Source organism: Sus scrofa, chromosome 7 (genome assembly GCF_054392235.1).
Source record: "Sus scrofa isolate SSC_HxYL_T2T_F1_AM1 chromosome 7, Sscrofa_HxYL_maternal_Yorkshire_Landrace_v2.0, whole genome shotgun sequence".
NCBI classification, from domain to species: domain Eukaryota; kingdom Metazoa; phylum Chordata; class Mammalia; order Artiodactyla; family Suidae; genus Sus; species Sus scrofa.
In genome coordinates this window covers 45,979,666-46,007,294 of record NC_139389.1, presented here as the reverse complement: position 1 = coordinate 46,007,294, position 27,629 = coordinate 45,979,666, and the positions used below count along the sequence as shown (strand labels likewise).

Sequence of the window (27,629 nt, the reverse complement as noted above, 5' to 3'; positions counted from 1 at the left end):
CATCCTAAAAGAGAAAATCTCTCTGCTGATTCCTTGAAATTTTCCATTCCTTTATGGCCGGGAGGTGGTCGGATGTGGCCGTTGGGATTCGTCACTGCCCTTGGCCTCGGCGTCTCGGTGTCCGTTGGTGGGTGTTTGTGGGGCAATTTCCTCTTTACGTTAAGTAAGCACAGGAGGGGCCCCTGTGGCCCTTGGAGGCTCCTATATTTTCCTCCCATGGAGGCTGAGGTCGGTAGAGGGGCCCTTTTAGATCTTGTGCCCCTCCTCGTGCCAGGTGGAATGGGGGGTCCTTCTTACTTAACAGTGGTGGGAGCTCTCTCCTCACTTAGGGACCCAGGTCCATTCTCAGGCGAGAAGAATCTATTTCCAGCTCCACAGGGTGGAGGCAGCCGGCTCTGATGTGGCCGCTGCAGGTGTGTGTCAGGCCACGTGAGCCAGCGGGAAAGGAGCCCAGTGCCAGATAGAATCACATCATAGGACCTTTGGAAAACGTCTCCTCCAACACCCCACTCACTTCTCACGAGGAGGGTGGAAACTTGCTCCCGTACGTCCTTAAGCATTGACTGCAGCCGTGAGCGCCCCAAAGCATTGCCTGAACCCAGTGCCCCAGTTTATGTGGAAGCCAAGAACAATAAAAGCAAAAGGTGAAATAAGCTCGTGAAAATTAAGACACATTTTCCTTTACTGATGATTGGAATCTGGACCCTTCTGAGTTAAACACCAGCCAGCGTAGGATTGGTCACCGTTAAGAAACAAGCCCGAGCATATGAGGGTGTGCTTCTGCGCTGGGCTGTGGAAAGTGGTTCATTCTGCCAGCTCCCACACCCAACTTTCGTGTTAACCTCCAATCCTGTCTCTTACCAGCATCTTCTTGGGGGCAAAAATGAGTTCGTTTGCCTCCTACGTCCCCTGGGTGCTCTGTTTCTCTCTGTGTGTATACTTTTGTTGGAAACAAAACTGAGGTCCAGGTCCATAAGAGCAGACCCATTTCCTGTCCTTTGCTCTTAGCTTGTCACATGATGTGGCATTACTGAGCCAGGTGCTCTGGGGAAGATCCTCCTCTTACCCACCTTGAAACATGTCCCCTTCATGATCCGGATCTTAAAGGCCAAAACACAGCCTCCTGGCTTTCTTAGAAAGTAAACATTGTGGCAGGAAAATAAATATTGACTGTCTTTAAGAAGTCAGTGGTGGAGGTCCCGCTGTGGCTCAGTGGGTTAAGGACTCAACATTGTCTCTGTGGGGGTGCGGGTTCGATCCCTGGCTTTGCTCAGTGGGTTAAGGATCCAGTGTTGCCACAAGCTGCAGATGTGGCTCGGATTCAGTGTTGCTATGGCCGTGGCATAGGCTGGCAGCTGCAGCTCTGATTCACTTCCTAGCCTGGGAACTTCCATATGCCAAGGGTGTGGCCATAAAAAAAAAGAAGAAGCTGCCAGTGGAAGAAGACTTCCTCAGATAGTCCCTAAGTAATTGTGAGAGCCCTCTGAGCACATTTACAGAGGTCAGGTTCATGGTTTTGGGGAGGGAGGCCCAGAAAAAGAGCGAGAGCTGTTTCCTTGCCTTTAGATGGGACTGCCCCACTGGTTGGTGGGTTGGGACTGCCCCCACCCCGCCCACGTGAGGTCTTGCTCCCTTTCAGTATCACCTGCACCCCAAGGAGTTAAGGTGGTTCTGCCATGAGCCTCACCTTGACCTTCCGAGGGAATCTAGTCACGAATAGTCTCTTTTCTGAACCACTGTTCTTTCTCTATGGAGATCTGAGGAAAATTCGGAGTGGGCAAAGCTTCCTGGGCTCTACTCACACCCTACACCTCCCCCGGCACTTTACTGGGCCTGTTCTTTGCCAGGATGTCACCCGTGGTATAGACCAGCTCTGGAGGTCTCAAGAAAAGAATGGGCAAGTGACACATACTTCACTCCTTTGGAGACAAATTCTCCATTCCCAGCTCTTTGGCAGAGCCCAAGGGGAGGGGGAAGGCTGAAGGCGGAAGGGGTGTCCACAGGGCCTGTGTGGACTGGGCATGCACATGCCACTGGTGGCCCTGCTCGCTCGGCTTTACCCTAGACTCACAGTGGCCCTGCATGTCAGCACCCAGTTAGTGCTCCTCTCTGAGGAGCACTGACTCCCTAAGGAGGTCAGACCCTGCCCTGGGTTCTGAGGCCCTCCCCCCACCCCCAGCCTGACCCCACTCAGGGATCTGCAGCACCAGTGGCCCTCCATTCTGCATCTGGGCCTTTGCTGCGTCCGGCTTAGTGCTTAGCAGCTGGGGAGCCAGTCACTAGTTGGGGTGACCATTTGTCATTCAGTTCATTTGAAAGAGGAACCTCCAGTCTCCTACCTGCAAGGTGCGTGCTTGTGGGAGGGAGGGAATGAGGGTCTGTGTAGGTGTCAGTCTTCTCTTTTCTGACTTCCAGTTAGTCCCTCTTTTCAGCCCACTCCCCACCCTTCCCCACTCCCAGCATCCTTGCTTCTCTCACCCTCTGGAGGTTACAGAGCAGATCACACGCTGACGTTTCTGATGCATATTGCTGAATTTCTCTTCATAAATATGACACTGATTTGCATTCCCTCTGGCCATATCTGAATGTGCCTGGTCTCCAAATTCTTGTCCCTACTGAGTATCGTTGAGCATGTATGTTTGGGTTATAATGAGAACATTCTGCCCAGTAAATTCCTGCCTCAAAGTGCCTGCACATCAAAGTTTGGATAGACATTGATCAACTTGCCATCATTGTATAAGCATGGTTGTTCCCTCCACAGTCTTGCCAACAATGCACTAGAATATAAAAATCTTTTCCATATTGGTGGGCTATTTTAATCTGCATTTTGTTGATTTATCCCGAGGTTGACAATTTTTAGTGCATCTGTGCCATTTGTGTTTCTTCCTTCATGGATTTCCTGTAACCCATTGTTTTCTTCATTGTTTATTGTTTTCTTATTGGTTTTAAGCTCTCTTTATATATTAAAGATAAACATGCATGTGGCAAAACATATGGCAAATTTTTAAAAATTTTGTTGGCCTTCATTTTGTTTGCCCTTTTCTGTTTGTTTACACAGCCAGCTGACAAGTTTTAAACAGTAAAGCATATCAGTCTTTTGCCTTTGTGGTGTGCTTCCAGATGACTGAACTTTGAGCTTTCCGGGGTAAAGGAAAGGCAGAGAATTGGCCACTGCTCACCTCTGTCCTGGTGGTACTAAGTCCTTATCAAATTCCACCCCCTTCTTTTACTTGTAGGAGTTCTATGATTCTTAAATGTCTCAAAGAGTCTAGCTAGAATCTCAAAATCAGTTCTTGGTCCATTGGTGTAAGAGATGCCATACTTACACAACTGGTCAATCGGATCGTGGTATTTAGGGCAGCTGTCCCATCTGATTGCAAGTAGAGAGTTTTATAGTCCAGGGTCCCCAAATCCCTTGCCTAGTGATGGTACTTTTTGAAGGAAGTTGTTCTTATTTGTCAGTAGGCTACCAGCCTGGCTGTTTAATTCAAACAGCTGGTGTTATTCTGGAACCTAATGCAAGAGCACTGTTTTGCTTTCTGTGGTTTTTGCCAAGACCATTAGTTAAAAACAAGCCCGTGGCAATAGATGGGATGTTGGTGTGTGATGGGGAAACAGCCCTGTGGAAAGGGATTCTTGCTCCTTGTCACCCTCTTGAGTTGGACTTTAAAGAATGGAATGACCGAACTTTTAAAGTGAAGCAGGCTGACATGTCTGACCCCATCCTCCTAATGTGAGAGGGCGCTTTGGTCGCTGGCTCTTGCCCTGGGCCCCACCCGCCTTCCTATCATCTACGGTTTGTTTCCTGTGCCTAATTTGTTGCACGATCTGTTAATAACCAAACATGCCCTCACAAGCTGGAGAATATTTGCAGAGTGATAAAGCAGTTATGTTAGAATCTCCCACTTTCCCAAAGAGATGGGCATCAGGCCTGCACACTCTGGGAAGCATCCAGGTGCCAGATCCTATTTGGTTCTTTCATTCAGTACTGTTGCTATCCTACTGCAGGCCCCTGTCACCCCATTCATCCCCCATCCATCCACCCACCATCCACCATCCCTCGTCCATCCATCATCCCCCATCTCCCACCCATCCATCCCCCATCCCCCATCTATCCATCCATCCACCCAACATCCCCATCCCCATCCATCCATCCATCCATCTGTTCATCCATCCATCCATCCAGGCAACCCACCATCCACCCAGTGGCGCACTTAGTTTTGAGCACCTGTTATGGGTCAGGCCCAGAGCAAGGACCTGGGGGTATAGAGATGAACATGTCACCATCCTTGCAGTCAAGGGATTCATACAGTAATTGCAGGAAACATGAGTTCAGTGATATGTTCCAGGCTTAGGCAGTTGGGGCTTAATATTCCTACTACCAAGGAGAGGCAGGGTTGGGTCAAGAAAAATTTAAAGGACAAGCTGGGTGCTTACCCACATAAATCCTCTCTCCTTCCATCCCTCCGGGCCTCTCATTCTTCCACAGATGTATACACTTACTAGGAGTAGTCCCTTCCTTGTATGTGTCCCCACCTTCTCTCACTTTGGCATTGGTTCTTTCCCCACCCATGTAATTCCCTTACTGCTTCAGGCACATCCCCTGATCTGCAGTTTTTGGCAACATCCTGTTCCAAAGGTTCCAGCTCCTGGAATTCCCATCGTGGCTCAGCAGGTTGAGGACCCAGTGTCATCTCTGTGAGGATGCAGGTTCGATCCCTGGCCTCACTGAGTGGGTTAAGGATCTGACATTGCCACAAGCTGCGGTATAGGTTGCAGATGTGGCTCAGATCTGGTATTGCTGTGGCTGTGGTATAGACTGCAGCTGCCACTCTGATTCTACCCCAGCCCAGAAACTTGCATATGCTGCAGGCTTGGCCTTAGAAAGAAAAAAAAAGTTCCAGCTCCTGAGCCCTGCATTTGGATCCCTCCACTATGCTGCTCCAGCCTGATGACCAGCCTCTCTCTCCTTCCTCCTGCGACAGGCAGACCTACTCACTGCCCCCAAACATGTCCCATCTCCCTTCTAATTCCACTCAACATCAGGGGCCAACCAAGAAAAGCCTGGGAAGGCATGTTGCCTCATGGTTTGGGGTCTGGAGGCAGGTGTGGCTGCCTTTCTAGGTAGGTCCGCCTCACTCTGCTCTTGTCACGTGAATGGGATTCTTGCCTCATATATCTTGTTGGTTCTCCTCTGTAACTAAACACCAGCCCTTCCTATGGAAGTCATCCATCTCTGTTTGCTAATGCAAATCGGGGGAACTTACACAACTTTTATCACCTCTTCCCAGCAGTCCCTTAGTTCTGCTGCTGAACTGGACAAGGTCGAAATTGCCACAGTGGGACCAATGTGTGGTTTATCTAATCTGTTACCACTCAGATAGGTAATGGAGAGTGTGAGAATATGTGCTGCTTATTCTCCATCTGGCCCCTCCTCCCAGATCCATTTCTGCCCTGCTGGGTCCTCGGAGGCTGGGCCCCTGTGCATTATATCAGCTGGGCTACTTTATTTCAGCCTCTGGATTTGGCCAATAGGAGATGCCAGTGGGAGATCCAGGAACAGGAGGAGAGAGAGGTTGGATTCTTAATCCCCCTGTTCTCCGGCTGCTCTGTCTGATTTCTGGCAATGGCTTCTTTTCCACCTTCACCCCCTCTTCCCCGGCTCTAAAATCACTGAGCTCCAGAACCGTTGCTCTCTCCCCTTGCCCTTCTAAGGGGCAGTCAAGGCTTCTTGCTGCTTTCAGTCTCTAGTTGCTCTGCTATATGTGGTTGATCCCCTTAAACCTCCCCAAGCCGCTGTAACTGGTCCATTCGTTAAGTTGTATTCTTTTTAAACCTTATCGAGTGCCATCTATAGCATTACCGAGCATCGACCTTGCAGGCTTAGTTATCTGGCCCAGCTCTCAACCCATGAATTGAGCTGTTTCATTTTCTTACGAGTTTTTTGGGGTTTTTTTTGACGGGGGCGGTGGGGGGAGTACACATTCAGAAGAATCTACAATAAAAATAACAGTCTCCTGCCCCTTCCCTCCCCAACTTGTCCCTCTCCCTTAGGCCACCTCTTTGACCTCTTTCAGTTATTTTTTTTTTCTGGCATTTACCTCCATATTTTAAAATAATGTGCTTTTATTTTACTCCTATTTTAGAAATTATCTGCTTACTTCCTGTTATGATAGATGACGATTTAGCGCACTTATACCACCCTGCGACCTCCCCTCCCCACATCCTCACAACAAATAGTCGCATCGTTATTTATAGTTCCTCTATTTGGTGAGCTTTATAAGTAGTATTTTTACTGTCCTATTTCTTGCTCATTAACAACAGTATCTCTTGATTCCCTTGATCAGTAAGATGAAGATCTACTGTCTTTACCCCAGCTGCCTTTTACTTTCCAATTTCTAGCATCTCTATTTTTACTTTTACATTGTTCAGGGTGCTAACACTTCCATTTTTATTTTGTAACTGCCAGTAAAAACTGCTCTATCGGTAGGTTGATCCCAAAGACTGAAGAATCAGCAGATAGGGTTTATGTTATTAGGAAGGTGGAACGAGCTGTGTGTTGCCAGTCCACCATAGGACATATTCCTTAGGTTTGCCTAGTGATTAAAAAAAAAAAAAAAATTCAGCCAACATTTTTAAATAAGGGGAGTTTTCATAAAAGATTTAGAGTTTGGGAGATTGTTTTAAAGGTTGTAGGTCTGGTCTGAATTCCCACATGGCAGCCCTCTGCTGGGGACTGCCTCCTTTAGAATGGGCTTGCCTGCTCCCTCCTACTCATGCAGTGCATGCATCTGCTCAGACACCAAGCCGGCTGTGTTCTTATTTGCCTGACCCTGAACGCATTGAAGTGTGTGACCCTGATGCCTGATCTGTTCTCCTCTTTGGAGTCAATATTATGAATTCCCTTTATATAGATGGCTTTATATTTTTCCAAGAGTATGTCATCGCCTTCCTTTTTCCCCCACCACTTGCTATTATCATAGCCTCCCTTTTTGTCCTCTCAAAATCTCTAACCAGTTGGGTATTTTTTGTAGTCTCCCTCCTCCCAGAGTTCTCTTTCCTCCTCAAGTTTGACCTGGTTGCTGTCTAGGCCTGCAATACAGCTGTCATCTGGGTTTTCCTATGCTATTAAGCTAGGTTAGTTCTGCTGCTTCCTGGAGCTCAACAACTTTTCTTTGAGTCCATTCAGTTTCTTTAGAGATGGAAATTCCACTCCCCTCCCCCTTTTTTTGTCTGAGACAGGAGGTACCAGGTTGCCCCCTGAGTACTAATGGCTCAACTGTTCTGACTTCAAATTTTATATAATCTCAACCCCCCCACCCCCCACTCCCCATCTTTTCAGCCTCACATTTGATTCTTGTCCTCCATTGCCCTGGCATCTCTGAATCATGACCTCTTGGCCGTTCTGCCAGGCTGATGGATTCTTGTAGTATCTGAGCCCACTCCAGGGTCAGGCTCCCTGTGGCTGCTGCATCATCAGTTTCTAATCCTTCATACTCTGTCTCTCTTCTCCACAAAGTTGTCCCAGTCTCTTCTCCAGGAGCCTGTACTTATTCCTTTGGTGTTTGAAATGATAACTTAAAAAGAACTATTTCACTCTCATCTTTGTGTTGATGTGTCTAGATGGAGAAGATATAAATGAAGGCAGTTAATGTGTTGTCCACCAGCTAAAGTAGGTATTTTTAATCCTAAATGTACCTCTTTTAGGATTTAGAAATTCTTTGTATTATAAATATGTCTATCTGGAGTTCCCGTTGTGGCTCAGCAGTAACGAACCCGACTAGAATCCTTGAGGATGAAGGTTCAGTCCCGGGCTTTGCTCAGTGGGTTAAGGATCAGGCATTGCCAGGATCTGTGGTATAGGTCACAGACGTGGCTAGGATCTAGCATTGCTGTGGCTGTGGTGTAGGCTGACAGCTGTAGCTCTCTGATTCGACCTCTAGCCTGGGAGCCTCCATATGCCATGTGCGCAGCCCTAAAAAAAAAAAAAAAAAGACAACCTGCCACAAAACATGCCTATTAAATTCATACTTTTAACTATCAAACTTAGATCTTGTGTTAACATTATTAAGGCAGCGTTAGCTGCCATAATCTCTCCCAGCTTTCTGGGGCTTAACATGATTGAAGTTATTTCTTGCCACTATAACAGTCAAATGCAGGTGTTCTGGCATGACTGGCATTCTTCCACAAATTCAGGAATCCAGGCACCTTCCATCTTGTGACTCTGCTGCACCTTAGAGAATACATTCTCAACTGGAGCAGTATGACACACAAGGGGTAAAATTAGTCCTTGGGGCCAAAAAAAAAAATCTCTTTTTTTTTATACATAAATCACAGATATGCATATGGTACATAAACAGATATATAGTGTATTAAAATTTCATGGAGGAAGGCAGCTAGGAAAATAATGTCTGAACACGCTCCTTCCAGGGGCAACAATGATGGGAAAAAAGATAGCTGAACACTGCTCTAGGGCTTAGGATCACCCTGTGTCCAGGTGAAAGGGAGAAAAGAAGGTGATGAAGGCTCACCCACTTCTTAACCTTCATGGTCCCCAAATTACAGATACCTCCTAGCCCACATTTCATTGGTGAGAACTGGTCACAGGGGCCCGCCTTGCTGCTGGCGCTGGGAGGTGTAATTTCTGGTGGGGCAGCTGGCTCTCCATGACTACTCTCAGTGAAATAAGGGGGTTGCAGGGGTTTTGGAGGATGGCTGGCTTCCAAATACAGGGTTTGGCAAACTTTGTCTTAAAGAACCAAGTAGTACATCTTTTAGACTTTGTGGGCCAGGTGGTCTCTGTCACAACTACTCAATTCTGCTTATTGTGGCCAAAAGCAGCCATAGACGCTATTGAAGTGAATAGATGTGGCAGTATTTCAGTAAAGCTTTATTTACATAAACAGGTGGTTGGCTGGCCTGCTGGCCATGGTTGACCAGCCCCTGCCCACTTCTACACCTGATGACTACTCCAGAGCTTTTCCACTGTCCACTTTTCTGTGCTTCTTAGGACCTAACTCATGTTTTCTCCATTCCCTGTGCCTGTGTGGGACCTGCAGCTGCCCTTCAACTGAGTGAGGAGGTTGAGTCCCTGGTTTTTCTGTGAGAAGAGAGGGATACGGCATAACCCTCAAGCTAATGAAGTGTAGAGGTCCCAAGTCTGGAGAAAAGGAACGTATTTGCTTGTGACATGATGATATTAAGCTATCTCCATGGCTAAACTCCACTGCCTGACATGGTAGGAAGCACAGGGCCCAGTCCACATGGTAAATGCTCAGAATATGGGGGCCATGCCTAAGTATTAGGTGCTTAGGGGTCCCTGAAAAGTACCTGCATTAACTGTTACATTTAGAACAGACAGGTCCTGCTGTACAGCACAGGGAACTGTGCCCAGTCTCTTGGGTTAGAACATGATGGAAGGGAAAAAAAAAAAAAAAAAGAATGCCAAGGGGGAGGGGGAGGGAGTGGGGTAGACTGGGAATTTGGAGTTAATAGATGCAAACTATTCCCTTTGGAATGGATAAGCAATGAGATCCTGCTGTATAGCACGGGGAACTATATATCTAGTCACTTATGGTGGTGCATGATAATGTGAGAAAAAAGAATGCATGCATGTTTGTGTGACTGGGTCCCCTTGCTATACAGTAGAAAATTGACAGAACACTGTAAACCAGCTATAATGGAAAAAAAAAATCATTAAATAAAAAAAATGTTTCCCAGTAATTTTCAAATTAAAAAAAAAAAAGAATGTATGTGTGTGTGTGGCTGGGTTGCTTTGCTGTACAGCAGAAATTGAGGGAACAGTGTAAATCAACTCTAATAGTAATAAAAAAAAAAAGTACCTGCATTAGATGAAATAAGTCCTCAGAGGATCTGGTCCTCTGCTTCTCGTGACATTAGAGAATATACTGTGTTTTCAATGGATTATTTCAATGATTAAGGCTAATATTTTAATAATTTCTAACATAGGCCTATGTTAGAAACAGAATACAAAATTATATATATGCAATATGATCTCAACCAAAGCGAATTAAAACTTTGGTCCAAAAAATGAAAATCTTCTCACAAAATGACTGGATTATGAGAGGCTTTTCTTTTTCCTTTGTATATGTTGAAAACTTTTAGGAAGTTCCCATTGTGGCTCAGTGGGTTAAGAATCTGACTAGTATCCATGAGGATGCAGGTTCGATCCCTGGCCCTATTCAGTGAGTTAAGGATCTGGCGTTGCCATGAGCTGTGGTGTAGGTCGAAGATGCTGCTCAGATCCCAAACTGCGGTGGCTGTGGCGTAGGCCAGCAGTTACAGCTCCGATTCAGCCCTTTAGTCTGGGAACTTCCATATGCTTCGGGTGTAGCCCTAAAAAAAAAAACAGAAACTTTTACAGTGAGCTTGCGGTATAGGTGGAGAGGAATAAATGTGAATTTAAAGCTATAGGGAGGAGTTCCGCTGTGGCTCAGCAGTAATGAACCCTGACTGGTGTCCATGAGAATGCAGGTTCGATCTCTGGCCTTGCTCAGTGGGTTAAGGATCCCGTGTTGCTGTGGCTGTGGTGTAGGCCGGCAGCTGCTGCAGCTCTGATTCGACCCCTAGCCAGGGAGCTTTCATATGCCACCGGTGCAGCCCTAAAAAGACAAAAAAAGAAAAAAAAGTCTTTAGGAAAGGGAGTTAGCCCTGAGTGAGTGGTGACAAGGCTATCTACCTGCTTGTGCACCCAGACACCTGTGATCGCCACCAGAAATTCTGTCAGAACAAGTCCCTAGGAGGCAGCCCATCCCATTCACCCTCCCCCAAGTTAGAAGGGCTCCTATACAGAGCGACCGTGGAAGGGTCCCAGCCTGCTTCTGCACTGAGAAATTCTCGTGATTTCTAAGAGGTGACAGCCTCATCTAGAGTCTCTTCCACTGAGGGGGGACCAGCCTCTCGGGACGACTCCTCCTCATCATGGAGTTAATCAGGAGCGGGGAGGAGGGCGTGCCTGGGGTTGACTGCATGTCGGAGGCATTGGTCATCTCGGCCACTCCCCCCGCCTCCCCCATCCGGGCCTGTGGGCTGACTTGACTTTGGGGAGAAGCGAAATCTCTTGTGCCCTAAAATGCCATCTCTGTTGACCACCAAACCTGGTGACCTGACCTCCAGGTGCCCCCGCCCCCGTGGAGCAGACTCCGTAGTAACCAAATTCAAGATCATTCTGAAAGGCACCTGGTTTTCCAGGCCCCTCTGAGTTCCTCATTTGCCTCTTCCAGGTATCTCATGGTTGGGTTTGGGGGAACCCTCCCCCTGCCCCCCTTGCCATGCCCACCTGAGTCCCTTCTCTCCATGGCTGTTTCTTTTGGTGATTTTGTTGTGAAATTCTAGGCTGCCCACACACTGGCTCAGCCTGTGGCCTGTGCGCTGTGCCCGCATCCAGCCCTTGGCCTCATCATTGGTAGCTCCTCTCCTCTCACCCAGGGCCCTGCCCTGACTCCTCAGGGACATCAACTGCTTGAAAACAGCTCTCCATGGCATTTGTCTGCCTGTGCTTAGCCCCCATGCCTCCCTGCATTCAGTCTCCTTTGTCTTTGCTCTAGGACCTCTCTCCTAGCTCCAGATTAGGTTGGAGTAACTATTATTTTTTTGAGGAGTTCCCACTCTGGCTCAACAGTAACAAACCCAGCTAGTATCCATGAGGATGCAGGTTCCATCCCTGGCCTTGCTCAGTGGGTTAAGGATCCGGCATTGCCATGAGCTGTGGTGTAGGTTGTAGATGTGGCTCAGATCCCGAGCTCCTGTGGCTGTGGTGTAGGCCGGCAGCTGCAGCTCCTGTTCAACCCCTGGCCTGGGAACTTCCATATGCCACAGGTTCAGCCCTAAAAAGTCAAAAAAAATTTTTTTGTTTTGAGGGTCTGGCAGCACCCCTGGTCTCTGCCCACTCAATGCCAAAGCACTTTCCCAGTTGTGACAACTAAATATGTCTCTGGACATTGTCAGATATCCTCTGGAGGATGAAATGCCTGCAGTTTGAGAACTACTACCCACGTGACAAGAACCCTTCTCCCACCATTCCTTTGCCCCGCCCCACCCCCAACCCCTGCACCTGCTGTGCGCTCTCATCCCTCTTTGGGGCCATTGCTCCAGCTGTCCCTGTTGAATATCCAACGTCGTCTTCTCAAATTCTCTGGGCCTCAGCTCAGCTGACAGCCTCTTACCAAGGCCTTTCCTGAGTGCCCTAGGTGAGCAAGCTCGTGGCTCTATCATGTTTGGTTTTGGTTTTGGTTGTTTGTTTGTTTGCTTTTTAGGGCAGCACCTGAGACATATGGAGGTTCGCAGGCTAGAGATCTAATCGGAGCTACAGCTGCAGGTACAGCAACGCGGGATCTGAGCCACATCTACAACCTACACCATAGCTCACGGCAACGCTGGATTCTTAACCCACTAAGCAAGGCCAGGCATCGAACCCACAACCTCATGGTTCCTAGTCAGATTCATTTCCGATGTGCCATGAAAGGAACTCCTCTATCATGTTTATAGTTCTCTGTTTTGTGTTTAAATCCTCCTTAGACTCTCTTTGACCTCATTCCATCGATCCCCCCGTTCCAGCCGTGCCATCTGTCTCCTCGTTCTTCCTCAGTCACACCAGCCGTGTGCCCATCCCAGGGCCTTTGCCCTCGCTGACCCCTGTGCCTGGCACACCCTTTCCCCCAGACACACCCACGGGTCGCTCACCTCCCTCGGGTCTTTTTTCAGATGTCACCATCTCAGAGAGGCTTTCTTTTTGACTGCTTCCCATTTCATGCATCTATAACTGTCTAATATGCTGTGTATTTTAATTGTTTCATTTTCTGTTTCCTCTTCTTAAAATGAAAGCTCCACGAGGGTAGGGAGTTTTATCTTCCTTGCTCACCATTGTATGCCAGTCACCTAGAACAATGCCTAGCATCTAACGGGCACTCCAGAAATTGGTTTTGGATACGTGAGCTTTATTTTGCAAGGCCGGTTGTGGTCTCTGCCCTAACGTCACTGTGGACATGTGAGACAAAGCATTGGGTGAGCTTGGATTCTTGTGAAGCCAGAAGCATAGGTTGATGAAGAGTCTGCAGACAAGGTAGAGTCATCCACTAAAGCATGTTTGCATGTGACTAGGGGTACTTGCCATGCACAAGTGAGGGATTTGCCCACACTGCTTCTTTTACTGGTATTGGACAGAGTACCGACTTTTGCTGTGAATTGTATTGACCACGCTGTGACTGAGGTTTTATTTCTTACTGTGTACATGTGCTTGTCTAGAAATAGTTCTCAGTTCGTTCTTGATTATAAGCCGCGGGAGGTTGGGACCACCACTATGATGGCTCCGTGTCTAATAAGTGCTAAATCAAAGCTCTGTGGCCACACCGCTGCCTGTCCCTTCCTACCAAGGATCTTTTCATTTCTCGTCTCTCCCTACTTCTGTCTGGTTCCTTTGCTTTTTCTTTTACTGGGCTCTCTTCTTCATCTCAAAATCGCCATCCCTCCCCCTATGGCCCCTAAAGACCACATCTTCAGAAAGCTGAGCGGAAATGAGTCAACAGCCCCCTTCCTTGTCGGAGCCCAGGAAGCCTTGCAGATGACCAGGGTCGTTCTCCAGGCCACACGGCCCGGTACCCTAACATTTTGGAATTCAAAGTCTTCCAGGAAAGCCCTGCCATGCGCACCATCGGGGATCTGGCCAATGCTGCTGGTCTTCCCCAGGTTCTCCCCCACATGGTCATGGTCACGGTGCCCCTGGGCTTCAGTGGAGGCTCCTGGGGCTTCAAGGGAGCTGGCTGTTTCAGGGCAGACATCCAGGAGTGGGTACAGCTGAGCCCCTCCTTGAATTCTGGGGGGGGTTTCCACGAAGGCTCGGGTCTGGAGGTGAGCAGTGAAGAGGGGTGGGGTCAGAGTCAGAAGGTTGCAAAGAAGCCCCTTCCTCCAGCTTATGTAATCGATCTGCGGAGAGCAGGAGCCATGGGGCTCCACAAGTGAGTTCCCGGCTGCTTGTCATGTGGAGAAAACTGATGTGAAGGACACTTTTCCTCCTCTGCTTCCTGCCCTGCTTTTTTGTTCTTTGTGTCGTGAATAATGTGAATACAGCAGGAGCCTCTTACTTGGAGTTATTTTTACAAGGTCTCCTCTCTGCTGCAGATGACTCAGAGCTGGGGGCCTTCTCTTAAAGATTTTCCTTGGGAAACGCCAGAGATGCTGCGCCTGGGTCGAGCTAGGGGTCAGAGAGGGTGTCCTGGCCCCTGACCCATCTGGAGCTGTGCGCTCTGGAAGGAGGAGTGGGGGCTGGAAGGAAGGCCCCACTGAAGGCCAGCACTTCTCCTGGCTTCCCTCTGCCCTGTCAGCCCTACCTTTCCCTTTCCGTCCTTTTCTGCTCCAGCAGAAAAGACCAGTCCTGCTTGTAGGTCTGGAGAGGGGAGAGAGCCCTGCCCGCAAGGTTGGGTAAACAGGAGGGTTTGCAGGCTCCAGAAGCTGGTGGCCCACGTCTAAAAACTAGGACCAGTGGTCACCAGGCTCTGAAGGAAAAGGAAAATTAGAGGAACGTGTTTGCATGTCTCCAGCCGCCCCCCTCCCAACCCCACCCAAGTTGTTGGGAAGTAGAGGCTGCATCTTTCTCTCTGTCTCTTCTCAACACCATGCCCAGCACTAAGACCCAGTGAATGTGTGTGGAGTAAAGGAATTAATGAAAGCTGAACTTTTTCGTGTGTAAAGCTGAACTTCTCGGGCATGTGCACAGCGCGGTGGAGAATGGTAGGCTTTGCACCCCCGGAAGATACGCATGCGCAGACCTCCGCACGTTGACCGGAAGTTGTCATCCCTTTCAGTGCAAACCTCATCTGACTTGACCACTCATAGCCGCTCTGAGAGGCAGGGGTGCTGTTGCCTTTTGTAAAGGGTCAGGGAGATGGACGGCACACCCTGTGCTGTGCAGTTAGGAAGAGGTACAGCTCGGTTCTTCTGCCCTAAATCTGCCGACTCTGCCCATTTCCCTGCCCCTGCGATGCCCTGGAACCTTAGAAACCCCGAAAGGCCCCCTGCTTTTGCAAGAGACTCCACAGCCTCCTTTGTTGACAGCTGAATGGCTCTCCTTCTGTGAGGACCAGTCCTTTTTCCCTTCTGCTCTGCCTGTAGCAGAAGAGCTGGTTCTCACCCATCCACTGCCCAGCGACCCTTAATTACAGTGGGAAGGCCCCTCTCAGATGCCTCTTCTCCGATGGCTCTGGAGAAAGGGGATGGTTGGGGAATCCACCCTTTTCCTCCTGCTCATGTGCCCTCCCCCCCAACTCCCTTTCTTGCTGTCTTCTCCCAGATGACACAGTCCCCAGCTTAACACCCAGGTGGATGGAAAAGGTTTCAAGTTGATCATTTGGAACTCAGGATGCATTTCCCCATAGAAGTAGCTTGAACATGATGCTGGGCCTACCCATGATATATCTGAGGTAGACTATTAATAGCATTGGCCAAATAGAGAGCTAGTATGAATATTAATGATTCCACTCATTAATTAACGAATAATAAGCCATCACCATCTCCTCCCTGGAAGACAGTAGCAGCCTTGTCATGGGTCTGTTCTTTTCCACTCTTCACCTCCTTTAGTTTGTTCTCTGTGTGAAAAGTTGATCAAGCCCCATCTCTCCTGCTCAGAGCCTTCCTGTCCCCGACACCTGGCCTCTGCCTGCCTCGTTGATCTCACCTGCCATCCTTTTCCAGCTCTGGCAAGCTGGTTTCTCCAAAGGCTCAGCAGCTGCTGTTCCCTCTGCCTAGAACTCTTGTCCCTCCTCGAATTACCTGGTTCCATCTCAGTTCATTCAAGTCTGTGCCAGATGTCACCTTCTCAGGTACCCCAGGACTCTTCAGGTGACCTCATATACCCATCTGCCAATCACTCCTCTGTCGCCTGATCCTGCTTATTTTCCTTCGTAGCACTGATCAAACTCTCCATTTCACGGCTGGTGTATTTGTTCACTTGGGTCCTATTGGTCTCTGCTAGAACGCCAGCCCCACAAGGGCGGAGCCCTGGTTTGTTTTGACTACTCTATTCCCTACAGAGTAGTACCCGACACCATAGGTACTTTTAAGTGATACATCCTTTTAAGTGATTACGTGCATGAACAAAGGAATGAGGAAGTTCCCTGGTGGCCTCATGGTTAAGGACTCAGCTTGTCACTGCTGTGGCACAGGTTCAATCCCTGGCCCTCAAATTTTTGCATGCCGCGGGCGCAGCCTAAAAAACCCAAAAGCACATGAACGAATGATCTGTCTACACCTGACCAACAAGCAGATTGTGGTTTCTTGTGGAATTTATCACACATTCCAAACATCAGAAATGAATTTCTTCCTTTCCCAGCCCTGGGGATTTGAGGCATAGGGACTTTATTTTAGTAATGAGTTCGTTGATTATTCTGGAAACCAGGACTTTTTTATTCCGCATTATGAAGGAAATAGTTACTTTTCTCCGGCTCTGCATTTGGCAGAGGAGGGGGGCAGCACTTGGGTGTCCTGTGTCCCCTGCCTCCAGTTGTACTGAGAATGGCCGTGTAGCTTTGATTATCCTAAAGTGGGGTTTCCCACCTCGGCACTGCTGACATTTTGGACCAGGTATTTCTTTGCTGTGCTCTGCTGGGCACTGCAGGATGTTTAGCAGCATCCCTGGCCTCTGACCATTAGATGCCAGGAGAACCCGCCTCCCAGCTCTAACAACCAAAAAATATTGAAGACACTGCCATTCTCTTGAGGGGCAGAATCAGCCCAGGTTGCAAATGACAGCTCTACCATGTGCTGGAAAGGCCCCCCCCCCCAAACAAAGCATTATCCAGCCCCAGATGTCAGTGGCATCAAGTTCAAGAGACCCTGCTCCAGCACAGCACTGCTGAAGCTGCTCTGTTCTGTGTTGCTCTGCGGTAGCCGCTGGTCACATGTGGCTGTGAAGCACTTAAAATGTGGCTTGTACAACTGAAGAACTGAGTTTTTAAGTTTATTTCATTGTAATTAATGTGAATTAAAATCGCCACTTGAATAGGCTGGTGGCTACCACACTGGACAGCACAGCTCTAGAGAAACCAGTGCTGCTCCCCCTTCAGTGTCCCAGGAATCATCTGAGGAGAGCCGAGTCTGGTTCAGCAACCCAAGGGTGAGGACCGAGACGCTGCACTTCTTGGAACTTCCCAGGGGATACCAAGGACCACAGTTTTAGAAAGTGACTGATGTCTCTCATCTCAAGAGCATATAAACATAAAAATGACATTGCTGCTGCCTGGAACGGCTTGCGAAAGGACACAGTGGTGTGGTGTTAGGGCGACCGGGAAAACACAGTCTGTGGAGTCAGATTCTACTGTTATTGAGCCGGGTGTCCAGGGCAACTTAATCTTTCTGAGCCTCAGTTTCCTCATCGATAAAAACAGGACAGTGATCCTCCGTAGCAGTGTGTTTCTGAGATGCTGTATCTGAAAGCACCAAGCCCGGTGCCTGCCTGGCCACTGCCTGGCACTCGGGAAATTTTGGCAGGTGTTAATTGATTCACCTAAAGGAAAGGCATCATTTACACACATCAGCCCTGATGTTGAGGAACATGCCTGAGACCCCCCCATGTCAGAATCACCCCGGGGTTCTTTTGAAAAGCAGCTCCCTGGGTCCAGCCCCTACCGACTGAGTCAGAGCCTCCCACAGTAGGACCCTGGAAGCTTTGTTTTTTGTTATTTTTAATTGAGGTAGAGTTCATAGAACATAAAGTTAACCACTGACCATTTTAAAGGGTAGAGGTCCGTGGCATTTGGTGAATTCTGTGTTGTGCAGCCAACATCTCCGCCTAGTTCCAAGGCATTTTCATCACTCCCAAGAGGAGACCCCATACCTGTTAAGCAACCACTCCTCATTCTCTTCCCAGCTCTAGGCCCCTGGCAACCCCTGGGCTGCTTTCTGTCTCCATGCACTTACCTATTCCGGGTATTTCAGATAAAAAGAATCATTCTGTGTGACCTTTCATGTCTGACTCTTTTTTACTTAATGTTTTCCATGGTCTCCTATGTTGCAGCATGTATCAGAGCTTCATTCTTTTGTATGGCTGAGTGATATTCCATTATATGTAAATACGAGATTTGTTTATCTGTTAGTCTGTTGATGGATATTTGGTTGGTCCCCACTTTGTTGGCTGTTGTGACTAGAGCTCCTTTTTGCTTGAGTACCTGTTTTCAGTTCTTTGGGATTTATTCTTAGGAATAAGGATGATTAGGTCATTGGTAATTCTATGTTTAAAGTTTTGAGAAACTGCCACACACTTTTCTAAAGCAGCTGCGTGATTTTTCATTCCTGCCAGCAATGCAAAAGCATTCCAGTTTCTCCACATCCTCACCAACACTTGCTAATGTTGTTGTTTTGTTATTATTATTTTATTTTATTACTATTATTATTATTGCCAACCTAATGGGTGCAAAGTGAAGCTTTACTCTTTACTTCCCCAGGTGGTCCCTGTAGGTGCTAGAGCTGTACTTGGAGAGCTCGCCCTGCAGTGGGTTAAGTGACAGTCTGTTCACAGGGCCACAGGACTTTTGGGACTTGGTCAGACACTGCTTCTTTGGGGCTGGTGAAACCCATCAGAGAATTGGAGTTGTTACAGTGTGTATATGTTTAAGAGGTTGAATTTTTTTCACACGTCTTACCATCTTAGTCCATTCAGGCTGCTGTAAATGAAATAGCACAGAGGGTGGCTTGTAAATGACAGAAATTTATTTCACCCAGTTCTGGAGGACGGAGGTCCAAGATCAAGGTGCCTGCACGGGTCGCATTCCCTGAGAGCCCCCTTCCCATGCTTTGCCCGTGCTTTCTCCCTGTGTCCCCATGTGGCAGAAGGGGTGAGGGAGTTGTGGAATCTTTACACTAAGGGCACTAATCCCATTCATGAGACCTCCACCCTCATGACTTAAGTACCTCCCAGAGCCCCCACCTACTCATAGCATCACTTCTGAAGGTTAGGATTTCAACATGTGAATTTGGGGGGACACAGCATTTAGCACAGAGCACTTGCCCCTCCCCAGGGAGCTGAGTGGACAGGGATGGCTTGCTCTCTGCTTGCCCCAGAAAGGTCAGATCAGCGCAAGTGACCTGTGCCCCCTGGGTGACGGCCCCCTACCCCGCCACCCCAAGGCCCCATGGGCCAGTTTCTGCAGAGCACCTCCACCAGCAGCTTGGAGCTGGCCTGGAGGGGCAGTCCTGGCACGAATTGGCTTTGAACTCTCCAATTTTAATAAAATTTAATGTGACGTTTTGCATTCTGTTGCGTACTGGAGCTGGGCCTGGTTTAATTATTTTAAATTAGGGGCTGTCTCCCCAAACATTTCAGCGTATTTCAGGAACACGTCCATTTAATCTTGTGGCTCTGAGGATAAAGGTGATAAAGCAGGGTCATTGGGCAGAGGAGTGTCCGGGAAGGGGCTGCAGCGGGAGCGCTTAATGAAAGGAATAGTATTCCTCTCTAACAATGAGGATTTTGTTTCCCTCTTCCGGAATTTCCTCAGATTTAATCTCTGGGGTGGAAAACAGCATTTAAAGGATACATTGTACCCACAAGCAGAGGGATTAAGGTCCTACTGTAACTCCCTGGGTGCCTTTGAGATTGCTGTAGGACATAAGCCCAGCACCCACAGCCTCCTTCCGTCAGCAGTTCTTAGCCTTGACCACCTGGCAACCTGTAAGCACTATTGTCAAATGGGTGTTGGTGAAACCCAGGCACCCATGTTTTTTAAAGCTCCCAGGTGATTTTGATGTGCAGACAGGACTGAGAACTGCTGTGCTAGCCCTTGGTACATGATGGGTCGAAAAAACTTGCCCATGCCCTGGAGAGCCTACAGTCTGATCGGGGAGGCCCCCTCATTAATCACATAATTAATTGATTCCAACTCTGTTAAGTGCTATTGCATGTTTGTGTTTCTGGAGGATCAAAGAAATCTCCCTGAAGCTGTAATCTGAAAGCTAACTGGCTGTTAATGAGGGGGCAGCTAGGAGAAGAGCAGCCTAGTCAGAGGGCCCAGCATGGGCAAAGGCCCTGGGGTGGGAAAGAGCTTGACATCACCTGAAAGACAAGCCAGCTGGAACCATGAGCAAGGCGAGGGGAGGCCTAAAGAGGCTGGAGAGTGGATAGTGGCCCTCGATCCGTTGTCAGCCTATCATGGGCCCGCGTGATATGCTCTCCAAGTTTGAGCTGCTGTGATACTGTTGCAAATGGCCCCGTCTCTGTTCTGGAGTAACCTGGTCCCCGAAGCCTTGACAAAATGGCCCATCTAAATCGCATAATGGCCTGGGCAGGAACTTCCTACTCTGGTGCCTATAAATTATCCTCTTCTCAACCTCCTTGGAGGTAAGAGCGGGGCATCGCAGAAGAGGAGAGGTGTTTGGAGAGAGATCGGGCATTTTCAGTACATCCGGCCACCCCACCCCACCCACGCCCAGGCTGTGGATTGAAAATTAGATCTTCCTCCGTGTCACCATCATCTCTACTCGTTTGACAGAAGGGGTGGCCCCCAAGTGACTGGAGTCTGAGATTTCTCATTGCATTGATTACTCTCCGCCCTGTTTCTTAGATTAAATCTACAGATGTAATTCTTCCTCCTCCTCCTTGATTTCTGTCTCCAACCCCCCTCCTGCTTCCCCTTCTTTTTAAAACCTGTGCCAATGTCTAATTTATTGTGGGTGGCACGGAGGGAACTCTTCCCACCTCAGTCGGTCCTGTTTCCCATTTGAGAAGCGCCATAGTTTCTCTCCAGTGTCCCCTCCCCTCCCCGGGCTGCACGCTGCTCTGAGCCTGGTGGGACCTGAGCTCTTTTCATTTCAACTGCTTTGTGGCTGAAGGAACCTCCCCCTTTGGTTTGAGCCTCTCAATACCCATTTTAAGTGTTCATGTCTTTATATTAATTTTTTCCCCTCCTGAGACTCTTAAATCGTCATTCTCCCCTCAACTCTGACAACGTGTGGTCTGTAAGGCGGTCATTGCCAAGTGCAGAGGAAGACGGAGGCTCAGATAGCCGTGTGGCAGGGGGAAGAATCTGGCTTTGCTTGGTGGATTGCTGCCTGCGGGTCCCTGGAAAGTCACACTGCCGTTCCAGGCTGTGTCCTCATCGATGGTGTGGGAAAGAGCCAAGTAAGGAAGGTTTCCATCCCCGTAAGGCAGTGAGGTGACAGGAAGGGCTTCTGGGCTTCCTGTTCTGGATCCCCCACTCGGTTTCATGGATGCATTATTGGGCCTCAGTTTCCCCCTCTTGTAACCTGGTGATACCAGCCGTGACTCTGCAGGAGTGTTGTAAACATTTGGGGCACTGCCTGGGAAGGCCCAGCAGCAGGATGTGGTAGCTGTTCTGACTCGTCTACCTTCTAGAACTCGGCTGTGGAGCTTGAACTGGAACCCAGGTCTGCTGGCTGCTGGCCCAGAGCTCCCGAGCAGAGCTCTGAAAGTCCCAGAGTGGCGTCTGGAGAGGGTGGGCCTGGGGCCAAGGAGGTGAAGCTCTGCGGCAGAGGGGGACTTCCCCAGGGCAACTCTTAGCACAGAGGCAGGGGACCCTTGAGGGCACACACCAAGGAACTGAGTCAGCGGGCCCCCTGCGCCCTTGCAAAGCTGCCAGTCCTGGCTGAGGATTGTTTCTTGGATTCCTGTTGCTTTCCGCATGGAGGGAGGGCCTCGGGCTGTCCCTACGCATGGTGCGTGATAGGAATCCTGCCCCTTATCCAGGGCCTGTTGGGAGCCAGGAAATGCGCTGAGGTTGGGCCCACGAGCTTGCTGATCTCCCAGCAAGGAAGGCACTGCTAACCCTGTTTTATGGAAGAGCAGGCCCAAGTGGCCAGTTGGGTTCAAGGTTGGGGTGAGGGGGGCAGATCTGAACCCCGGTCTGCTTGGTCCCAAAGCTCATGTTCTGTGTATGGAGTTATATGACCTTCCGTAAAACAGCATTCACTGTGAGGCTTCTTCAGCGATCATTTTAATAATAGACAACACCCGTTCACCTCCCCAAACCCACCCCCACTGTCAGTCTGTGTCCGCATCGAGGACCTGGTTTTCACCACTGGACACATTGGATTTGACCAAGTTACTACTGTTAAAGAGAAAAATAGATCATGAGTCCTAGAACTTTCTATAAAATGGGAGGAGGGAAGGCATCCTAGATAGGATTCCTCGTGCCAGCTTCTGCAGAGGGAGAGTTAGCAGACGTGCACCTTTTATTTTCCTGGCTTGCCCTAGAGACCTTCTTGGGCACTTTTGGAATAATCTGCACATCTCTAACGCAAGCACAGTGATGTAAGCGTGGTATGAGGTCAAGACCAATTGGATCCTTTTTAGGAGCCTCCTTTCGTAACTAGAAGGTCGCAGGACCTTTGCACGGGCTATTCAGTATGCCAGCAGCACCTTTTCTTCCTAGCTTTTCCTTCCTGCTTGCCCTGTTTTCCTTCACTAATTTATTCTTAGGGCTCAGATTAAAGACTAATTCTTTCTTTTTCTTTTTTTTTTTTTTTTCATATACCCATGGCATTTGTTTTTTTCTTTTTTCTTTTTTGTCTTTTTGCTATTTCTTGGGCCGCTCCCACGGCATATGGAGGTTCCCAGGCTGGGGGTCTAATCGGAGCTGTAGCCACCTGCCTACGCCAGAGCCACAGCAACTCGGGATCCAAGCCGCGTCTGCAACCTACAGTGTAGCTCACGGCAACGCCGGATTGTTAACCCACTGAGCAAGGGCAGGAACTGAACCCGCAACCTCATGGTTCCTAGTCGGATTCGTTAACCATTGCGCCACGACGGGAACTCCTACCCATGGCATTTGTAAGTTCCAGACCAGGGATCAAATCCGAGCCACAGCTGCAACTCCAGCCACTGCAGAGACAATGCCAGATCCTTAACCTGCTGCATCACGGCGAGAACTCCTAAAAACTAACTCTGACCCTCTCCTCTGCTAGATCTAGCCCCTGTCAGATGCTGTTATAGCAATAAATATACTTCTTCAGAGCACCTTGCTATTACAGTTATTTCTGAGGCATTAATGCTGGTTTCCCCCACCAGATCATAAGCTCTGTGAAGGCAGAGACCACACGGGTCTCAACTGTCACATGCCTAGTACTTTGCGCTTGCCTGGGACATGGTAGGCACTCAGTCGGCAATGAATGGAGTGGCATTCCACTGTGGTGCAATGGGTTAAAAATCCATCTACCGCGGCTCAGGTTGCTGCAGAGGTGTGGATTTGATTCCCAGCCTGTCGCATTGGGTTAAAGGATTGGGCATGGCCACAGCTGAGGCATAGGTCTCAGTTGCAGCTTGGATTCAATCCCTGACCCTGGGAACTTCCATATACTGCAGGTGCAGCCATAAAATAAATAAATAAATAAATAAAATAAGAAAAAAAATTTTTTTAAACCCCTCCGTGAATGAACTGATGAATGTTTGGCTAGAGGGACTGAGCTGGTTAATTTCATTTCCTTTACCTCAAGTCCAGCCAGCATACTCTTTGTGCAGGGAAAGAGATTGTAATTACTAGTTTATGTGTCTCCCTTGGGCCTTTTTGAAGAAAAACCATCTTGAGAACTCTGGACTCTAGCCCAGCACCTGGTACATAGTAGATGGCCAATAAAAGTCGACGGTGTGGTTGTCGAAGCTTAATCTCCCATGAGTCTAGTCCCAAGGACTCATGCTCCTGTTGCTGGGCTTAGAGAGTTAATTTTCCATGTTGAGAATAAGGATGGCACAGCAGTTCATGCAAACGGAAGGAAGTACCTTCCTGCTTCCCACCTCGTGCCGTGGTTTAGCTTCTTGGTAGGATCTGCTTTTGTGGTTGCCAGTTACTTTCTTGACTTATTTATACATAAATAGTTATTCCCATAACCTTATCTTCGCCAACTTTCAGAGATAATGATATACAATCTTTATAACATCACAGACATTGCTTCAAAAGCATTCTCTTGCTATAGGAATGTTTATGATGTGCTTATCTCCAGAATTTCATGAGCAGCAAACTCCCAAATTGCAGATGATTTAGCATTGGAAGCAGGGAGTGAGAGTCTGCGTATGTATGCATTTAAAAAAAGAGAGAGAGAGACTTTGAAAAGGGAAGTTTTTCTTCTGCAGATTTATCTTCTAAAGTTTAGAGTAAGAACTTAAAAGCTGAGAGTTTAGAGGAATGAGCACTTTCTCTTAAACATTCAAATGGGGGGAAATGACTTGTAATCTCTCCCTCAAGTATTAAGGCAATAGGCATTTAAAGGCTTTTTTTGGGAGCTGGCTGTCACAGACAAAAGACTTCTCAATTTGAAAAAAAATCATTTTTATAGCATTAAATAGTAGGAATGAACACTAGCCCTGTCGACATTTTGGAAATGATTTCTTTGCTGAAACGTCCCAGTCTGTTTTTAGTAGATGACGTTGTTCTTCCCATTCAGGGCCATAGCGTCTGCTGCAGTTGCCATGGTTACGAGTGGAGCAAGCCGAGGGCTCCAGGCACAACTTCTGACCAGGTTCCCGTGAACTCAGGGACTTGGTGTCCCACCTCTGCCCAGGCAATACTTCAAAGTCACGCTTTTGCAAAGCCCCTGCTATGACTCTCCTTCTTGGGAAGAGACTCTCAACAAGCTGACCTGTAGTCCAAAAGGTGGATTGCACATCATTTTTGTTTCTAGCCACCCCCTCTGAACCAGGAGCTCAGCCAGACCCCTCAGGAAAGCTCCACTTCGTACAGACGTTTACTACAGTGATGCGTCTTGGCTGTGGCTCATGGAAGGTGCTGGTCTACCAGCTGTTTACCGCTCCATGAGATCAGTACAGAAACTGAGAGTAAGCACTCAGAAACTCATGCCGATTTGACAGTAAGCAGTTGAACCATTAAAAAGTAGGCTCGGAGGTCCTGCTGGGGCTCACTGGGTTAAGAACCTTGACATAGTATCCTAAGGATGCGGGTTTGATCCCTGGCCTCACTCAGTGGGTTAAGAATCTGGTGTTGCCGTGAGCTGTAGTGAAGATTGAAGATGCGCCTTGGATCTGGCGTTGCCGTGGCCATGGTGTAGGCCGGCAGCTGCAGCTTCACTTAGACCTCTGGCCTGGGAACCTCCGTATGCCACAGAAACGGCCATAAAACTGAAAAAAAATAATAATTTTTTTGAAAGTAGGCTTGCACCTTATGTGACTCTGTCATTTCGTTTTTCTTCTGGTTACTTTTCTTATATTTTATAAACGTGTTCATCCGTGATGGATTGGACACTAAAACAAAAACTAAGACCTGATCATTCATCACAGATAGCTTGCGAAGTCCTGTGCTGCTGCACTCGGAAGCTGCCTCTGCTCCCTGTGGAACGGGCAGGCAGTTGAATGAATTTGAGGAAATCGCAGCACTTACCAAATTATCTTATAATGAAACATGCGTACATCTCTCTCGCGCGCGTGCTAGGCTGTTGCTCAAAAGCAGGGACTGCGTCTAATTCATCGTTGTAGCCTTGTTCCTGGGAGCCCCGCCTGGCACATTGGAGGGCGTGGGAAAATTTCGTCCAGTGCATGTCTGCTCGGCAATGACAAGAGGGTGGGTGAGGACAGCCTAGCGCGCTCCAGCAGCTTCTGGATAGTGTCCTCAGCAGGCTGGTGATGGAGAGCTGGGAGCTCGTGGTGAAGAAGTGACCGTTCCTTCTCTTTTTCCCACAGAACCAGGCCTCCTCTTCCCACCTGCTCAGCAGCATGAGAGCAGCATGACTGGCCGGCCGCAGGAGAAGCCCCCAGAGCCAGGCCCCCAACGCACCCATCTGCTGCAGAGGTCAAGGTGAGCCGGCTTCCCTTCTCCTGGAAGGTTTAGGTATTTTCATTTTTTGCTTTTGTAATCCCTCACCGTGGACTGGAAAAAATGGAGATTACTGGGACATGGGTAGACTTAAAAGTGCATGTCAGCCCATTGGGGCAAATCATGCTCATTTTGGTTAATGGCGAGGTCGATGGTGGAGCAGAAAGATGCTGCATTGAGTTTCCGGGGACAGAAGTGCTTGTTGTTCCTCCACCACCTCTTGAATCTGAGATCCTGGGCAGACTGAGTAGCCAGGACACTGGAAGTGAAGGAATCTCGAGAATAGGATAGAATTGGAAAGGTGGGCCATTCGTGGTGTGGGGCTCCCAGGACAGCCTGGACCAGACTCCTGTCCCACACAGGGTCAGAAGGGGCCTTAGAGGATCAACTAGGCCAGTTCCCAGCCAGTGTTGAACAGTGAATTGTCAGAAAATTCTTCCTGGAGTTCCCGTCGTGGTGCAGTGGTTAACGAATCCGACTAGGAACCATGAGGTTGCGGGTTCGATCCCTGACCTTGCTCAGTGGGTTAACGATCCGGCGTTGCCGTGAGCTGTGGTGTAGGTTGCAGACGCGGCTCGGATCCTGCGTTGCTGTGGCTCTGGTGTAGGCCAGTGGCTACAGCTCTGATTAGACCCCTGGCCTGGGAATCTCCATATGCCGGGGGAGCGGCCCTAGAAAAGGCAAAAAAAAGAAAAAGAAAAAAAAAGAAAATTCTTCCTAACGTCAGGACAAATCCTTGTTGTCTGCTCTCCTGTGCACTGCCATGGGGAGCCACAAAGACTGGGCTTTCAGGGAGTTCTGGTTGTGGCTCAGCAGGAACGAACCCAGCTAGTGACCTTGAGGACTCAGGTTCGATCCCTGGCCTTGCGTAGTGGGTTAAGGATCTGGTGTTGCCGTGAGCTGTGGTGTAGGTCGCAGATGCGGCTCAGATCCTGCTTTGCTGTGGCTGTGGTGTAGGCCTGCAGCTGCAGCTCCAATTCAGCCCCTTGACTGGAAACTTCCATGTGCCGTAGGTGTGGCCCTAAAAAGAAAAAAAAAAAAAAATTTAAAAAGACAGCTTTCAGACTCTCCCACGTGACTCTCTCTTTGGATCTGAAGGTGGCTGTCGTGACTCTGCTTTTCTGTGTGAGTTCTCCCCGGAGTCTGGTGCCACTCATCCTGTCCTCTGGTTCCAGCTGGTTCCCCTCCAAGTTAGAAAAGGCTTCATCACCTCCAGTGTTGGTCCTGCCAGTTAATCCCTCAACCTGCACCATTCTCAACAGAAATTGCTTCATTTACCCTTCATTCTTCAGGTTCTTTTAAGAGCCTCCTTGGTGACAGTCAGTGTGCTAGATGTGAGACACATCAGTGCACAAGGAAGACGGAGGCTTTATCTTTTTTAAGACAAAATAGGTTTGGATTCTTAGAGAGGGTTTGAAACAGGCATTGAACCCTTTCTGTGTGCTCCTTTTAAATCTTTTCTCTTTTTCAAATATTTCATGAGTGCTTGACAAAATGTGCTCTTTCTAATTATTAGGTATATAGTAGTTTTCTATATGTGATCAAAATATCTTATTTCATTGTGCTGTTCATAGCACCTGTAATGTGTCCATTTCTGTTTTCATCTGAAGAATCTTTCAATTATTGAGAGAAATGCGTTAAAAATATCTCCCACTGGAAGTTCCCACCGTGGCGCAGGGGGCTAAGGATCAAGTGTTGTCCCTGTGGCAACATGGGTTTGATCCTCAGCGCAGCACAGTGGGTTAAAGATGGGGCCTTGCTGCAGCTGTGGCTTAGGTCACAGCTGCAGCTCGGATTTGATCCCTGGCCTGGGAACTTCCATATGCCATGGAGCGGCCAAAAAAAAAT

The 27,629-nt window shown here is 48.6% G+C and overlaps 1 protein-coding gene across 50 annotated transcripts in view; it reads left to right on the top strand.

Annotated features, from left to right (window-relative positions):
- TRERF1 (transcriptional regulating factor 1) overlaps positions 1-27,629 on the top strand; it is a 217,390-nt gene that overhangs the window by 118,472 nt on the left and 71,289 nt on the right. For all 50 annotated transcript variants that reach the window (XM_084968129.1, XM_084968115.1, XM_021098712.2 and 47 more), the window contains one exon: positions 25,649-25,763. The gene's annotated coding sequence lies outside the window, so the exon portion shown is untranslated. The remainder of the gene's footprint in view (positions 1-25,648; positions 25,764-27,629) is intronic.